At 47.5% G+C, this 17,049-nt stretch overlaps 1 protein-coding gene across 2 annotated transcripts in view; it reads right to left on the bottom strand.

The window, feature by feature from the left end:
* The window catches only part of LOC144113446 (uncharacterized), a 303,663-nt gene that overhangs the window by 45,265 nt on the left and 241,349 nt on the right, over positions 1 to 17,049 (bottom strand). The window contains exon 1 of one of the 2 annotated variants that reach the window (XR_013310797.1): positions 3,355 to 3,584. The exons of the other annotated variant lie outside the window; for it this stretch is intronic. The gene's annotated coding sequence lies outside the window, so the exon portion shown is untranslated. Of the gene's footprint in view, positions 1 to 3,354; positions 3,585 to 17,049 lie in introns of those variants that run through there. 2 annotated transcript variants of the gene reach the window in all.

Genomic DNA, 17,049 nt, shown 5'->3' with positions numbered 1-17,049 from the left:
AGAGATTGTACACTCTACACGGTGCTCTAACTGCTTTGACAAGCCCACCTAGATAGACTGCACACTGTATGCAAAAACCATCAATAATATCCACACACAGAAATCAATGCACACAATATTGCAGACAAAAATGCATCATCACTGCTTCTGCTAAAAGCACACCTGCCTTATTCTTTACTTGTGATGGAAAAAGTGGGCCATTTCTGTTGGTTATTATTTTTCAGCAAGATTCATAACATAGACACAGTCATATGAGTCATGTGCTTTCTTATAAAATGCATTTCAAGCTAAAATATTAGGTTCTACAGTGTAATTTATTATTCAATACAACATTTGGCAAGAACTATGTCAACTGTAATTATGCTTTAAGATGAAAAGCAAGTATAATTTTAAATTGCTTAAATATTCAAAATGTTTGCTGTTAGTTTGCCTGAACAGCATAAAAATTTCAGTGTTCAAGATTAAAATTTGGGATTATAGGGTCTGTTTTGGTGCAGATCACAGTGATCACTGGAGAACATCTTTCTGTTTCAGCGCAGATGACACGAGTTTGAATTGAGTGGCTCAAATGATCAAATCCATTTTTTCTTGGCAACAAATACGCCTTTTGGGGTTGGACAAACACCAACATGGCCAAAAAGAGCCATAGAATCAATTCTTATGGAGAACAAAAGTTGCAAGTTGTCGTCTCTGAAACAAAACCAAATTGCTGAAAATGTATAACAAAAAAAATTATTTACACTTAGTCTGCTTATGAGCGGAAAAGCGAAAGCAAAAAGCCTTTCCATGTCCTTTCTCCCTTCGTTTTTATTCTTTTTATTTTCTTCAATTTTTATATTTTTCTTTTTTTCATTGCCGTTTTATTTCTATTTTGTAATATTTTATATTTTTATTTCCCCCACTTATTTTTATTTTGCCTTTCATACATTTTTTATATTTCTTTGATTGACAGGTGGGGCGGACATTTCGTGCACACGTTTCCTGCGGACAGGCCTTGCGCACACCCATGAGCCAAGGCTTTTGCCTTAAAATATCAAATTTCAATGCCTAAAACCTACACATAAACGCAAAGCACAGTTTCAGCTTGAAAGCTTTTCCAGATCAAAAAAAGAAACTTAGCTGCCCAGGCTCACAGCAGCAGTTTCTTTATGTAAAAGAGACGCAGGAATGCAACATTCCCATTAAAGCAGAAAAGTGTCTTCTGGATATGACTCTGCAATGAATAAGAGCAGAAAAACATGCCTGCTTCACTCCAGCAAAGATGCAGTACTTAGCAAAAGCTGAGTGATGCCCGCAAAAATAAGCAAGCCCATAAACGGCCATCCTTGCACGAGTAATATTTTTATTAATCAGCATAAAAGTTCATGCTCAGGATGTCAGTGGACTTGTTGTATGCTACCGGTGGGATTAGCCTTGCTTGTTCGGCCAGCAATTGCTCCACCGTAGCGTCACTTATATGTTAATAATGACCTAAAACCTGTCAGACCTGCCCCGCATTGCGCACAATCACTTATAATAGTATATATTCCACTCCCGCAGTCATCATCTATGCAATACAATAGCAAGCCGGGCGAGTTGGTGATACATATTTGAAAAATTACAGCGCGGAAAACGGGGAGCGTGCCTTGTGGTTTTAATGTTTGGTTGTTGCTTGTTCACTTATATTTGCCTGTTTGCTGTCATTAAACTTTAGTTGAGAGTCAGCGCTTGTCCTGCGTTTTCTACCCTTGAAGTCCCCATTTTCCGTGCTGTAACTTTTCAAATACCATCTATGCACATATGCAGGATGTGCACTCACACTTATTCATGTTGAGTCAAATGATATGTCAGTACTAGGGGAAAAATTCCAGACTATCTCCTCATCAACACTTGATTTAAGCATGACATGCTTTGGAGTATCGGTGTATCATTGGTTAGGTTTGTTTATAGACACGGTGCTAGCCGCATTCTCTCAATCACCTCCCTGGCGTGGCTCACTGCTTATCGAACCCGTTCAGCAATGCTGAAATGGCATTACTTTCCACCGGCAATGTGTACACTACCGAGGGACTTCCTAGGCATTTCTAACAACGCTCTTGTCGAACGTGGCAAAGACGAAAAGCACGAATGCTTGCGCAACACCCCCAGAGGAGCAGTCACGGATGCATGCGAGGTGCCCGATTGCACTGCCAAAGTCTGAACAGGAATGCAGAAAGGTCATCTCTGCAACTTCGGGGTCATTCACTTATACTGGGCACAGGCGATATCGCGATGCAGTTCAGTATCAATTGCATGTTCCTGGCTGTCCACAGCACGATGATCATTGCAGACCTCCGAGAAACCGTCACAAGGCATACTCAGTAATGTGCGTATGGACTTCAACGCAAGCGTTAGTTACATCTGGTTCTACTCGCTGACATTGGTGATCAGCAGATGTAGTGTGACAAGTTTCATCACTGGCAAACGTAAAGTGACCAGACGTGCCAATTTAGGCGGGACCTGTCCAGGTTTTGCGGGTCTGGTCCCGCTGTCCCGCCAGCATGCTTGTGGGACAGCGTTTTGTCCCGCCTTCGCTGCACTGGCTACACTGGCTGCACCTGCTCTGCCTAGCTCCATTAAACCAGCCTAAATAATGGAAGAAACAAGCCATAGGCAGGCGCTTATGACTTGAGAGTTCTGTCACATCGGTCTTGATGAGAATGCTTTATTTGACGAAGCCTGTAACGTTTCACATGATGTCACGACTGAGAAACTAGAGGAATGGGAGACAGAAGAAGCCGCATGGGGAACGGCGGGTGGATGTTCTCCAGCACTTTGAGACAAAAGATATGCCTTGCGTCAACATGAGGGCAATTATATACTGAGTACTGCAAGTGCTTGCCAGGAATAAATGCACCAGTGGGGAGGGCGTTTTTGTTGATGAACAAGCAGTGGTCTGCAGAGAAGATGCAGTTTCAAGTGACGACACTCAAAGCGCTGCAGATGCTCAAAGTGAATGGGCACATGACATGTGAACAATACCACGGACACATCTGCAAAAATGGACTGCTGCAGAAGATCCATTCAAGCCAGAAGTATTAGATGTTTGCGCCAGCTAGGCCAAAGCTGGAAGAAATGAAATGCTGCATGATATGGATAGAATAAAAAAAAAGTGAATGTCTAAACTACTAGCCGTGTCATTCAGGGGCCCCCCACCCACGGCCCGCTTATGTCCCGCTTTGGAGTCTGAGGAATATGGTCACTTTAGGCAAACGCCAAAAGTTCGACGCATTCGTATATGCGCCGGTTCGTCAGCCTTCGAAACTGCCGCCAGTGACTCGTCATTTTTGACGGATCCGAGACACGCTCCTTTCGGAAGACGAACCAAATACTCACCACTTTCCAGGTTGGCTGCCGCCATTTCAGCTCTCTTCGAAGATGCCAGACTGAAAACGTTAGTACACTGCAGGGACAGACCACGACCGATATGGAGATTCACGCGCCGTTCAACCGGGCTTACGCAAGTAACAAGTACCCCAAGTTGCCCATGTACGCATGGCAAGTACGAAGACTTTGGCTACAGTGCTCTAGAATATATTCTAGAGCACTGTACTTTGGCGCCGAACAGACAGCCAGCAGCTCGGATTGGCTCCATGAGGCTTGTCGAATGACAATTTTATTGTTCTTGTTTCTATAAGAGCCACCCTACTATAACTCTTGAATACTGAGGAGCATGTGGTTCCCGTAGCGCACCGGAGCGATGAAAACCGTACAGGGCGCTGGCAGTAAGAGTGTAGTACGGTGGCATAAGTGTTCCTGTAAATGCTTCCAGCGGGAGCATATGCAGCGCGTAGAATGCTTCTCACAAGTAAAGCGGTAAATTGTTCGAGCAGAAAATTTCGCACATAAATGGAATTTGGTAGGCAGAATTGTTTTATGCCAGATTTGTTTGGGGTACCTGCATGAGTCGACAAGAAAAAGTCGGATATTCGCATCGTCTGGGACGACGAAGAAACGAAAAAGGCCGCTTCTTCAGCGAGTGCTTTGGTGGCGCCATCTCGTTTCTTGGCCCTAGATCCTGGAGATTTGGCAGACGAGGGGGATTATTTTGCGGGAGGTTTGAAGATGCTGTGCCATGAATGTCTTCAAACTTAGTGGAAGTGAGAGTCTTCTATCCATTATACTTTTAAGGCGCCAAAACCACACACACACACACACACACACACGAGAAGAGAACGGGACAGAGCGCCTCCAGTTCTCATTTAAAAAAAAAAAGGCGCGCGCGCGCGCGCGTGCGTGCGTGCGTGTGTGTGTGTGTGTGTGTGTGTGTGTGTGTGTGTGTGTGTGTGTGTGTGTGTGTGTGTGTGTGTGTGTGTGTGTGTGTGTGTGTGTGTGTGTGTGTGTGTGTGTGTGTGTGTGTGTGTGTGTGTGTGTGTGCGCGTGTGCGTGCGTGCGTGTGCGTGCGTGCGTGCGTGCGTGTTGCCTTAAATGTACAATGATCAATTACCAACTAGCCCAACAAGTTCTCTTAATAGTTCAGGAGCGTAAATTGCTGGGCTAGTTGGTTCATAATGTTGTCAGGGTAGAACCAGCGGAACACAGACGCAGGACAAGAAAAGGAGGTACACACACCTTGTCCTGCGTCTGTGTTCCGCTGGTTCTACCCTGACAACATTATGAACCAACTAGCCCAGCAATTTACGCTCCTGAACTATTATTCTTCTACTCTGGGCCCTTTTCTTCGTGTTCAAGCATATTCGGATGTTTTATCTTCCTGCGTCAGCGCCATTGCTCTGACTACATGTAAGGCAAGAATTCTGTCGCATTGTCTAAAAAGCGGATTTCCGCCAGTGGAAGTCTGCCAGCTTTTCGGCGCTCTGCCACCGTCTTCAGGCCACTGGAAGCGTGTCTGTAGAATACTCAAGTCGGAGCTATATCGGCAGGTCAGACACCTGCGGGATTGGCTGCGGCATGCCTGCCTTCAGATCGGGAATCCCTGGGCGGCTTCTAGCAGGCTTCGTGAACAATTTCGCCTAGCATCCATACTTACGGAAACCTACTGGAACGACCTTCGACGACATTTGCCCAAGAAAAAGAGAGAGCCTGAAACAAGGACAGCTGTGACGTACCTAGAAGGAGCCTCCCTTCCATCGGAGTTCGACAACCTACTGAAGCTTGGCCCTAAGTACGCCCTGGAGCCGCAGGTTCGAAAGCATGAACTTCTGGCAGCTGTGCACAGTATTGCTGGTAAGGCACCATCTGAGGAGAAGAGTTACTGCGTCTCGGAGGGAGTCGGCTGTCTTGCACGGACTTGGCCCAGCCGACATAAAAGAAGCAAGGATCTTCGCCCCTTGGTCAACCATTTCCAGCAGGAGGGCCTCAGCCTTCTGCAAGCAGATAAGGAAGGTGGGTTCGTGGTTTTGCCTTCTTCACTTTTTAAGACAAAAGCCACCGAGGCTATCGAGAAGAACTTCAGGAATTCAGACTTAAAACCACGAAAGGCTAAGGCTCTGGCATTGGGGCTTTTAAATCGGCTGAATTTGCGTCGCCTTGAAGAAGAAGTTCGGAAGAGTGATCAAGACGTCCTGCGGGTGTTCTTCAGCGCTAAAACTCATAAGCCTGGTTATCCGTTCAGGGCCATCGTTACAGAAGAAGGCTCCTGGCAAAAAGTGGTCTCCAACTACCTCAAGGTTTCCTTCGATGGTCTGGTGCCGACGGATCCCTTTAGGGTGAAGAGCTCACTGAACCTGGTGGAGTGCCTCTGTTCCGGTTTTCCCGGTGCCAATGCAGCCTTCTCTTTGGACATTGAGGACTTGTTTTACTCTGTTCCGCATGATGAACTCTTTTGTGCTGTACGCGAATTAATTGAAAAAACGGGGACAATTTCCTTCCAGAACAAGTGTGGCATATCTCTGGAATCTTTCCTTGAGCTGTTGAAGGTGTATTTAAATTCGACAATTGTTCAATATGACAGCAAGTACGTGGTGCAAAACCGAGGTATCTGCATTGGCTCGTGTGTAGCGCCATTTCTGTGCGAAATTTTTTTAGCTAAAATTGACTCGATTCTACAGGATTCCATTCAAGACACACGTGTTATTAGGGTTTTCAGATATGTGGACGATTTTCTAGTCATTTTAAAATTAAACGAAACTGACAAGCTCACTCTTGTGGCAGACCAGCTTTTAAATGTTTTTAGCGCATGCTCTAACAACTTGGCTTTTACCAAAGAGATTCCATCTGACAAGACCATTAGGTTCCTTGATTTAGAATTGACTTTTTTTACCCGATGGGCACGTGTGTTGGAAATATTCGCCCAGGACTAAAAATTCGCTTTTGCCATATGAATCGGCGCATTCGAAGCTGGTGAAGCGCAGCATCGCAAATTTGTGTTTTTCGAACGCTCTCAAGAAAAGTTGCCCACATGTCATGCAGCAAAGTCTGGCCGAGCAGGTCGCGCGGTTGTCAGATTCTGGGTTTCCCTCGTCGGTTTTGCTTGCAGTGGCTGAATCACTGGGGAATAAGATGAAGAAACTGTCGGCTATGTCTGCTAGTCCATCGCAAGAGAACAGGAAGAAGATTGAAGTGCTTCCTTACTGCCACAAGACATCGCATGGCGTAAAAAAAGTGGCACAAAAATTCGGTGTCACTGCGGTTTTTTCTGCCCCCCGAAAACTATCTGGTTTGTGCGCCCGTATGTCTGGTGGTCCGCAGAAAAAGGGGACCTGTAAAACCAAGCACCAGACGAGGTTCACTTCGTGTGAAGTAGGGGTGGTATATTGCATCCCATTGTCCTGTGGGAAAACCTACATCGGGCAAACCGGAGGGTGCATCAATGAACGTCTGAGGCAGCACCGAACAACGTTCAATTCAGGCACTGGCAGCAATTTAGCCTTGCATGTTAAGGTATGCGAGGGATGTTCTCCTTTGCTTCACCGCACGAGCTTTATCGGTCGGGGGAGAACAAGACGAGAGCGTGAAATTCTTGAAGCGTTTCTAATCAGGAAAAACAAGGAAAAGTGTGTCAGCGATCCCTCGGTTTTTATCACGGATAAAGAATATAACTTTCTTTTATCTTAAAACAGTTGTTCCCTTCATCCAGAGTGTGCGCTTGCGCAGGGAATCCTTTAAATGTGGTGGTTTTCTTCGAAATAAATCAGTTGCAAGTCCAGCGGTGTGGTGTGTGTACCTCCTTTTCTTGTCCTGCGTCTGTGTTCCGCTGGTTCTACCCTGACAACAAGTTCTCTTAAATTCTCCTATCCAAAGCCTCCTGGAGGAGGCTTCAAGTCAACAGATTCTTTCCGTACTCTATAGTACTCGATGAAGACACTGGAGAGCCTGAGCTCTGCGGTAGCTGCCAAAGAATGACTTCGCAAAATCACTTAATTTGGGAGTGTCAGGATTCTCCTGGAGCTAAATCACAAAGCTTCCCAGACCTTGCCAATTGGGAAGAGCTGATCCGGAACCACGACCCGGATAAGCAAAGACTCATCATCCGTCAGGCGGAGACAGCTTACTATAAGACTCTCCGCGGTCTCCGGTGCTGAGGGCCGGCTAGTATGCACCCCTTCCTAATGCTGCGCCCCAACCGTGAGGCCCCATGATGACGGAAACAAACTTCATTCATTCATTCAAGCTTAGTGCAGTTTTGGCCAGGTTAAGTTTTTTGGGATCCTTGATTTGGATTGCAAATTATTTATTTCGTCAGAAGGCAAAATGCAGATGATCCTTGCTAGGTGGCTGTCAGTACACGGCTAATGACGACCTGAGTAGCCTATTTAATGGCCCGGGTTTGAACGCCCATGTCTGAGCTGAGCAACGCGGCCTCCCATTGCTCAATAGCAGGAACTTGTATTAGAGAATCCGGTGGCCGCTCCTCTTTACAGTTCTACAATACGTGATCGTTAAGTGGCTATTTCGCCACATAGTTTAGGGTTTAGGTTTTTGGGGGTTTAACGTCCCAAAGCGACTCAGGCTATGAGAGACGCCGTAGTGAAGGGTTCCGGAAATTTCGACTACCTGGGGTTCTTTCACGTGCACTGACATCGCACCGCACACGGGCCTCTAGAATTTCGCCCCCATCGAAATTCGACCGCCGCGGTAGGGATCGAACCCGCGTATTTCGAGCCAGCAGCCGAGCGCCATAACCACTCAGCCACCGCGGCGGCTATTTCGCCACATAGTGTACATTCCGGGCCGTAACCATCGGGATGGAGTTTTCATACTAAGTAAGGTGTGATCATTGATAAAGCAGCGTCTAGAGTCTTCAAACCTCTTGCAGACCCTAAACCCCCTCCTTTGCCTGATCTCCACGGTCGACCAACGAGATGGCGCCACCAGAATCGCTGAGAGCGGCCTGTTTCGTTTTGTCGTCGCCGCAGACGATGCCAATAGCTGACTTTTTCTTAATTATTCAGGCGAGTACCCCAAAGAAATGTGGCATGAAACACACACACACACACACACACACACACACACACACACACACACACACACACACACACACACACACACACACACACACACACACACACACACACACACACACACACACACACACACACACACACACACACACACGCGCGCGCGCGCGCGCGCGCGCGCGCACGCACGCACGCACGCACACACACACGCACACACACACACACACACACACACACACACACACACACACACACACACACACACACACACACACACACACACACACACACACACACACACACACACACAGACACACACCAGTTACGAAGAAGGTACTACGAACCAGAAGTTATACACTTATAAATTAGACTAACACGCATGAAAACACAAGGGTTTACTGACGTTTCGACTGGGGACGTCTTCATCACAGTGGTACACAGGTATATGCTTTTTTAAAGCGAAATTTATTGGTTACAGAGTAGACCACTCACACACATATACACACACACACACTGGGTGACACTCGTCTCGCGAGACGACATACAACACATCGAGCGCATGTCTTCCTTATGCAGCACATGTCTTATCCGCGCGCGCGCGCGCACCCACACACACACACGCACGCACGCACACATTTCTCCATTCTGCCTGCTATCCTTTATTTCCGCTGCCCCAGCTCAGGGGCTTCAGTGTCGATGGCAGATGCCGGGTCTAGCAAAAATCTTTTCCTTCCTTTTTACTATTATTTTAATAAAAATCCACTTACTACTACAACATGCGCGCTACCAAGCGGCAGAAATTGCGCGCGACTTGGCATTCAAAAACGGCATGGTTCTGAGTTTCAGTTCGACCGCGTTGCGGACATGAGGCGGAGGGCGCCGCGCCCAATGCCGCAAGGCGGTCAGCTGTAGGTAACTCTTCCCATTCGCGAAGCCAGGTAAAATTGGATATATCAGCGGGGAGAGAGACAAAGATTCATTGTTTCCGCATTTGCTCACTTTCCTGCGCTGGTCTACATTCAGGGTGCGAAAAGCAGCATATTCGCAAGTTTCATTCGCGGACAATTCTTTCAAATCACAATCAGGAAGTGCACCTTCAAGAAAATGTAAGGATCTCACGACATATGTATAGAGAGCTGGCCACTTTTCAGCCGCAGGGCCTTTCCACTTTGATCTGAAAGAAGCGACGCGATGTTCCCGTCAAATATGCGGTGAGTGCTCTTCCTCGGTACGCTGCGTCTGAGATAAGGTCCCACATGGCCGTTAAGGCCAATACACGGCACTTAACTTCAAGATCCGGGATGCTGAAGCGCAAATGTCCTTGGACAGGCGGATAAAAACTCTTGCGACGCTCTCTGCGTGTCCACACGAGAAAAAAGATCCACACGCTGTGGCCAGCCTCTGGAGGACGCGGCGAGGAGGGCGCGATATTTTTGCGGCGTAGAATAAGGAAGCAATTATGCTTGTTCTGATAAGGTAAACTCGATAACGTGATAAGCTTGATAACGATATATGAGACAGATAAACAGGCCCAGTTTCAATGCTGATGTCGCTGGCACGTATTAGCTATGCTACAGCATGCTTTCACAGCCACCGCTACAACATGAGATGGTTTAACTGGCATATTCAGTTTACATGTTTGTTAAGGTTACAAGGATACCGTTCCTCCAATAATAAATAATAATGCATTCTGTAAATTGCATCGAATTGTTAATCGGACGAAATGGGATTCAATGGCGCAATTCAGTGTAGTGCAAATGAATGTTGCCATATTTAATGAGAATAATGGCAGAGGCAACCCATGTCGACACGAGAAACGCTCGGCCTGGTTGCTTGCTGAGAGCACCGAAAGACGGTGTCAGGGGTTAGGGGAAATGGAAAGGAGGAGGAGGTAAACTTTATTAAAGAAGAGGTCTTAGGCGCGGGTTGGGGTGACGTTCCCCTCCCCGCGGTGGGCTCCTCTTCTAGACCGGACGCCAGGAGGCCGACCGACGATGTCGTTCGGCGACCTCTTCGGCCCACTCCGTGACTTGGAGTTGATCCTCCAGGTCGGAGCTGAGCAGCGCGGCCTTGGAAATTAGAAATTGGAAAGAAAATTAAAAAAAATAATTTTAAAAGACCCGCCGCGGTGGCTCAGTGGTTAGGGCGCTCGGCTACTGATCCGGAGTTCCCGGGTTCGAACCCGACCGCGGCGGCTTTTTTATTATGGAGGCAAACCGCTAAGGCGTCCGTGTGCTGTGCGATGTCAGTGCACATTAAAGATCCCCAGGTGGTCGAAATTATTCCGGAGGCCTCCACTACGGCACCTCTCTCTTCCTTTATCCCTTCCCTTATGTGGTTCAGGTGTCCAACGATATATGAGACAGATACTGAGCTATTTCCTCTCCCCTAAAACCAATTATTATTATTATTATTATTATTATTATTATTATTATTATTATTATTATTATTATTATTATTATTATTATTATTATTATAGAACAGCGTGCAGTTCGGGTGTACATGGTATGAAAAAGCAAAGGATGACCCCTCACGTTCGCTACTGGTTTTCGTCAGTTTACGTCGTTGCCCGGAACGAACGAAACCATTTACCTTGCGACGCTGTGTACGCAAATACAGAGTTGCGTAGTCGCTGCAAACCAGATTCGTCAGCGTTGCCACCCGGCGAATAGCACTAATTTCTTTCTCTGCGCCTAGTGTTATACAGTAGAAATACGTTATCTAGGATATGTATTCTCTAGCCCATGTGCGACAGCGCACAGGAATCGAATACATACCTTTAAGAAATGAACTATGCCGTGCTGTGCTTGAGAGGTTGCATGTGCGCGTGTTTTCGTGCGCATTATCCACCACGTACAAAGAACTGCACAGCGAAAGGAAAAGCAGTGCATCCGGAAACAAGGTCCCCAAGCGCACCCCGCTCTACCCAAGGTACTGATGGTTACTCGAGCGAGAAGCCCGCTTGGACTCTTGAGCACGTGTTCTTTCGAGGCCGTTCTCATATGCATACAGCACGGCTGACTTTGCCTAATACTTTTAGCTCCAATATTGTGCGCTGTCGCGTGTGGACAACCACAGACAATATTCTCTGGCTGTGGCACGCAGGAACTAGTCACAACACCTTTTAAGAGAATTTTATTTTCCCGAAATTATCTACAGTGCTAAGGACTCTTTATACAAGTGGCCTGGTTTCCAAGGACATCACAATGAGCCATCATTGTACAGGCATCACATATATACAAATGACATTGAAGTTAACAATCCGTGGTTTCTACACGAGCTGGCTTAAAGCTGCTTCATTATCCGCTTAAGTGGAATACAAGGAAGGAAACAATTAGCAACACCCGCCAAACCTCCTAACACGGAAGGATGGGCGTGGACGTACCTCTATCGCTAACAACAATGAACCTCGTTGACCAGCGGAGGAGGAAGGTCTCCTCACCCAACACGACGGATTCTTCATTCAAGTGTTTCATCAGCAAAGTTCTAAGGCGGTACAGTAAAGAGAACATTGCAGACGTCTTCTATCATTTTTCTTAAAAATAAAACTACTTTGGAGCTCAGAAGATACCACGAAAGACTAAACTTTATGTATTTGATTGTTCACAATAGGCTAGGCATTGACAGCGGCAAACAAATCGAGCTTGCCGGTGGTCGCCCCAAACCATCCTACCACTCATTAAAAGCGAAGGAGTGCCCACGTCGCAATGAAACTTATTAAAATTCTTTTCTTGTGCGGACTGTACGCGAATGAAATGTTCCCAATAAAAAAAATTGCAGAGACCTTAAATGCGGCATTGCTTACTACGTTGCTTAAAATAATAAAAATAATAATTTTGGGTAATCAGATCATTTATTTCCAATGAAAAAAATGAAAATTGGTTTTTGCCGCGGAGGCTCAGTGGTTAGAGCGCTTGGCTACTGATCCGGAGTTCTCGGGTTCGAACCCGACCGCAGCGGCTGCGTTTTTATGGAGGAAAAACGCTAAGGCGCCCGTGTGCTGTGCGTTGTCAGTGCACGTTAAAGATCCCCAGGTGGTCGAAATTATTCCGGAGCCCTCCACTACGGCACCTCATTGTTCCTTTCTTCTTTCGCTCCCTCCTTTACGGCGCGGTTCAGGTGTCCAACGATATATGAGACAGATACTGCGCCATTTCCTTTCCCCAAAAACCAATTATTATTATTTTGGGGGGAAAGGAAATGGCGTAGCCTCACATATCGGCGGACACCTGAACTGCGCCGCAAGGGAAGGGATAAAGGAGGGAGTGAAAGAAGAAGGGAAGAAAGAGGTGCTGTAGTGGAAGGCTCCGAAATAATTTCGACCACCTAGCTGGGGATCTTTAACGTGCACTGACATCGCACAGTACACGGGCACCTTAGCGTTTCGCCGCCATGGAAACGCAGCCTCCGTGGTCGGGTTCGATCCCGGGAACTCCGAACCAGTAGCCGAGCGTCCTAACCACTGAGCCACCGCGGCGGCTTATTTCCAGTGCTTATTTCGTAAAATTCTCACGCGAGGTGTCCTCGCACTCTGTAATGTTGTTTTTTGTAACGTATACTGCGTTGATTTTGTTCATATTCTGGAAAACGAAGTTACAGTGAGGACCACTCCTTAAGTCTTCTCAATAAAGCCAGCAGTCATTTGTAAATAGAATAAATAAATAAACCGTAAGGTTAGCGGTGTCCTTCAGGACACGCCGCTCGTAAGCAGTGAACTCGAGCTCTTAAATATTTGGCGTCTTTTTTAAGCGAAATTTATTGCCACAGGGCATCAATGATGGGTGAAGGTGTGATGAATGATCTAAATGCATGAAAAAGGTTAGCTGATTTGATGAAGTCCAGCAGAGAACGATGGTACGGTCCCTGCGTCCAGGCAATGTATGAAGAAGGGTTGCTTGGTGAAAGACCTGCTACCATCAGGTGACGGATCCTTGTAGGCTTGAGAGCTGGGCAGTCCCACAGTAAGTGACGAATGTCGGCCTCAATGTCCTCGTGTTTACATACCAGACACCCTGGCCGAGGAAACAATTCTCGGTACTGAGGCCACTTCCGAGTGATGTCTGGTGTGAGGGCAACCCCGACACGGATCCTCCTAAGCGCAACCTCCTCTGCACGGGTAAGACCGCGGGGGAGGGTTACCACACACGGAGGGATGAGAGCACGTGTGCGGCGCCGGAGCAGTTCCTTTCTTGATGAAAGGAGGGCAAAATTGTCCAAATGAAGGAGCCGAGGCGGTGGTGAGTTTGGATTCGCAAGGCGGGTCGCTAAATCTGCCTGCCTTTGATAGGTCAGCAGATCCTGTGAGACCCACTTAATACGTACTGGCTGCGGGATTCGTGCCGCGAGCCGGTGGATGTCCTGACATATCGTGGGACAGCGGCTAACACGTCGCAGCAACCGGATAACTTGAAGGGCGTCAGTGCGGATGACAACGCGGGCCGCAGGGAGCATAGTTAAGTCGGCCACAGAGCATAGTGCTTCTTGAACTGCAACGAGCTCAGCAAAAAAAGACGAAGGGGGTTCAGTAGACTGAAACCAAGAGGTTTGATTCAGGGCAGGCCTGCACGGGCAGTAGATAGCTGTTGTTGCTTTGCAGTCTTGTATGCTTGCGTCTACGTAGACAACAATGGATCCTTCAGGCAGGCAAGCATCTTGTTCCTCAAATTTCTGGCGAAGCAATGATGCCGAATGAGCAGATGTTGGCCACTTTACACTTTACATGCCACTTTTTCATAGGCTCAAGACCAAGACAGAGCATGCACTGGATGCGATATCAGTCTCGCGGGTAATGGTGAATATGTCACTGAAAGATACATTAAAAATTGCGAATTCCTAGACGAAAGCACACATGTGGGAAGCATAACTGTTACCGTAGCAGACATTACAGCGCGCCGGGACGGTCGTTTAAGTCAGCAGAAATCGCATCAAGTTTGTATATAAGATAATCATAAAATAATGACTCTTATTTATCGAATGAGCGACCGGGAATCCTGATGTGTTTAAATAGCGGTAGGTTGTCGAGAGGAGCGCAGTGAGCTTTGTGGTTGTCGAAGCGTAATCGAAAAGGGGTTTCGGTTTTCCTCTGTATCGTTATTGGACACAAAACACTCCAGCAAATAAATTACGTTTGAAGTGTCACCGCAGGAAGTGCCTTTAATTTTGACTTGATAATCAGAACTGAGGCAGTCACATGTGAGCAGATTTTGCATCTCGGCTTATAACAACGGCGGCCGCCTTCTTCTCACAGACGATTAGAAATTTTTGAGGAATTTAGAAGTCACGCAAATTTTTTCATAGTCTGTATAGACTACCCCGGGTGGATCTGGGAATATTAATTTTAGGCGTTCTTTTTGTCCGATTATGTTATGATGTCTACGAAGAATGCCGGTGTCATCCGTGTTCATGTGTGTTCAATCGTCAGGGCGCTGCCTCTTGAATTATCATAAGACAATTCTTTCCTGCTTTGCATTTCCCATATTCTATACAGGTGCAGAGTTTCCAGAGGTCCAGAGCTAATACGACGCCGACGGCTTTTCGACAGAACGAGCTGTATACGCTGTCGCGTAAAATTAGCTGCGGTTTAACTACTGCTGAACCAGGTTACATAGCGAAAGCTGTGGTGTATCGGGTAAGTAGACACGGCTTGGCGTCTGTAACGTTGAGTACGTTCCGCACACTGGATAGGCAGCGAGCCCATCGTAGCACGGCAGGTGGCAGTTAAGTTAACGGTTCATCGCGACAGGTTGCTCACCCAATGAACCCTGCGCTGTAATGGGCACAATAGCTGCAGTGCTGCGTGTCTGCCACAACGTTGTCAGCGCTAATGCGTGCAGCCCACATATCTTTCTCACCACCGCCACGTACATCCTTACCTCAAAGCGCGATTGAGGTGTCCACTGACCAAGGAAGCCAGTTACACGAACTTCTCTTCCTCAAAATCGGAGTCTAGAACGTTGTCAACGCCAACGAGCACAATGATTGCCGACAGCTTTCGCTTTGTATATCCTGGATTAGCTGAGCGAATCCACAGCCCAAAAAATTGCTTTTTGCCGCGTAACCCGCCGCGGTGGCTCAGTGGTTAGAGCGCAAGGCTATTGATCCGGAGTTGCCGGGTTCGAACCCGACCGCGGCGGCTGCGTTTTTATGGAGGGAAAACGCTAAGGCACCCGTGTGCTGTGCGATGTCAGAGCATGTTAAAGATCCCCAGGTGGTCGAAATTATTCCGGAGCCCTCCACTACGGCACTTCTTTCTTCCTGCCTTCTTTCACTCCCTCCTTTATTCCCTCTTTTACGGCGCGGTTCAGGTGTCCAACGATATATGAGACAGATACTGCGCCAATTCCTTTCCCCAAAAAACCAATTATTATTATTATTGACCGCGCGGCTGCGTTTTTATGGAGGAAAACCGCTAAGGCACCCGCGTGCTGTGCGATGTCAGTGCACGTTAAAGATCCCCAGGTGGTCCAAATTATTCCGGAGCCCTCCACTACGGCACATCTATCTTCCTTTCTTGCATTCCCTCCTTATCTCTTTCCTTACGGCGCGGTTCCTGTCCAGCGATATATGAGACAGACACTGTGCCATTTCCTTTCCCCAAAAACCAGTTATTATAATTGAGGAAATGAAAGGCACAGTAAAGTGGTACCGTGAGGCGAACACGGCGGCGCTGAATAATAATAATAATTGGTTTTTGGTGGAAAGGAAATGGCGTAGTATCTGTCTCATATATCGTTGGACACCTGAACCGCGCCGTAAGGGAAGGGATAAAGGAGGGAGTGAAAGAAGAGAGAAACAAATAGGTCCGTAGTGGAGGGCTCCGGAATAATTTCGACCACCTGGGGATCTTTAACGTGCACTGACATCGCACAGCACACGGGCGCCTTAGCGTTTTTCCTCCATAAAAACGCAGCCGCCGCGGTCGGGTTCGAACCCGGGAACTCCGGATCAGTAGTCGAGCGCCCTAACCACTGAGCCACCGCGGCGGGGTAACGGCGGCGCTGAAGCGAGGCTGCTGTTGTTGTTGTTACCCTCACACAATGGCACTTGCCCACTAGAGGGATTGGCCAAGGATAGGGGGGCACAGAGTTTTTCAGGTAAATCTTTTCATGTACGAAAGTTAGCTGGCTAGTCGAAAAAGAGAAGAGAGAAGGAAGCAAAGGTGCGCTTCTCTGCTTGGCCAGTCGCGACAACAACGACATCAGTGCCACCACTCGGCACCCGACACAAAGAAAAAGCCACGTATACAAATCCAAATCCAAATCAGCAGCCGGCAATGTGGCTGCGATAGAAGCTTGTTAATGCCGGCTGCAGCGCAACGTATCGGTGACCGTGTTGGCCTCGTTCGGACTGAGTGCGACTGAAAAATGAGTCCTCCGAAGAAAACGCCGGCAGCGTCTCTTCCTGCGAAGCGTCGACGTAGCGAAGTCGCCGATACGTCGCCTGGACCGCCCGTGACAAGGAGGAGGTCCGCCAGGCTCGCCAGCAAGATATCCAATCTCAAGGGGCGGAGATTCCTCATGTTGAAAAAATCAGAATTTTAGGAATGATTATACAAAGCAACGGGTATAACGGTGATGCAATAACTAAGATGGAAAACTGCGCGCAACAAACTATGCGGCTCATACAGCTGATTGCCAACAGAAGACACGGCATGAAAGAGCAGAATCTCCTA

The sequence above is a fragment of the Amblyomma americanum genome, chromosome 1 (genome assembly GCF_052857255.1).
Source record: "Amblyomma americanum isolate KBUSLIRL-KWMA chromosome 1, ASM5285725v1, whole genome shotgun sequence".
In the NCBI taxonomy this organism is placed as follows: domain Eukaryota; kingdom Metazoa; phylum Arthropoda; class Arachnida; order Ixodida; family Ixodidae; genus Amblyomma; species Amblyomma americanum.
The sequence above is the reverse complement of the archived record's forward strand: the minus strand, read 5'-3'. Positions and strand labels throughout refer to the sequence as shown.